Genomic DNA, 1,411 nt, shown 5'->3' with positions numbered 1-1,411 from the left:
TCAACATGTCCGTATACTGAGAGTTAGCTACATTGCAGATGAGTCCAACATGTGCATATATAGAGGACTAGCTACAAGGCAGATGAGTCCAACATGTTCATACAGAGAGAGCTGGCTAAATGGCTGATGAAACCAGATGTCCATATACTGAGAGCTAGCTACATGACAGACAAGTCCAATATGTGCATATACAGAGAGTTACCTACATGGCAGATCAGGCTAACATGTCCATGTACAGAGAACAAGCTACATGGCCAATGAGTGCAACATGTCCATATACTGAGAGTTAGCTACATGGCAGATGAGTCCAACTTGTGTATATAGAGAGGAATAACTACAAGGAAGATGAGTACAACATGTTGAGAGAGAGAGAAATGTCGCTACATGGCTGATGAGAACAACATGTCCATATACAGAGAGTTAACTACATGACAGATGACTCCAAAATGTCCATATAGAGAGTAAGTAACATGGCAGCGTAGTGCAACATTTTCATATACACAGTTCTAGCTACGTGGCAGATGAGTCCAACTTGTCCATATACTGAGACCTAGCTACATGGCACAGTACTCCAACATGTCCATATCCCGAGTACTAGCTACATGGCAGATGAGTCCAACGTGTCCATATACTGAGAGTTAGCTACATGACAGATGAGTCCAACATGTGTATATATAGTGGACAAGCTAGAAGGCAGATGAGTCCAACATGTTCATACAGAGAGAGATCGCTACATTGCTGATGAGTCCAACACATCCATATACTGAGAGCTAGCAATATGGCAAACAGGTCCAATATGTTCATATACAGAGAGCTACCTACATGGTAGATCAGTCCAGCATATACATGCACAGAGAGCTATCTACATGGCAGAACAATTCAAAATGTCCATAGAGAGAGAGCAAGCTACATCGCAGTGTTGTGCAACATTTCCATATACAGAGTTCTAGCTACATGGCAGATGAGTCCAACATGTACATATGCTGAGAGCTAGCTACATGGCAGAGTAGTTCAACATGTCAGTATACAGAGTACTAGCTACAGGGCAGATGAGTCCAACATGTCTATATACTGAGAGTTAGCTACATGGAAGATGAGTCCAACATGAGCATATATAGAGGAATAGTTACAAGGCAGATGAGTCCAACATGTTCATACACACAGAGCTAGCTACATGGCAGATGCGTCCAACATGTCCATACATAGAGAGCTAGCTACAAGACAGACAAGTCCAATATGTTCATATACAGAGAACTACTTATATGGCAGATGAGTCCAACATATCCATGCAGATGTTGGACTCATGTTCATAAAGAGAGAGCTGGCTACGTGGCTTATGAGACCAACATGTACATATAGAAAGAGTTAGCTACATGGCAGACAAGTCCAATATGTTCATATACAGAGAGCT

The sequence above is a fragment of the Chrysochloris asiatica genome, unplaced genomic scaffold (genome assembly GCF_000296735.1).
Source record: "Chrysochloris asiatica unplaced genomic scaffold, ChrAsi1.0 scaffold00186, whole genome shotgun sequence".
Classification (NCBI taxonomy): domain Eukaryota; kingdom Metazoa; phylum Chordata; class Mammalia; order Afrosoricida; family Chrysochloridae; genus Chrysochloris; species Chrysochloris asiatica.
The sequence above is the reverse complement of the archived record's forward strand: the minus strand, read 5'-3'. Positions refer to the sequence as shown.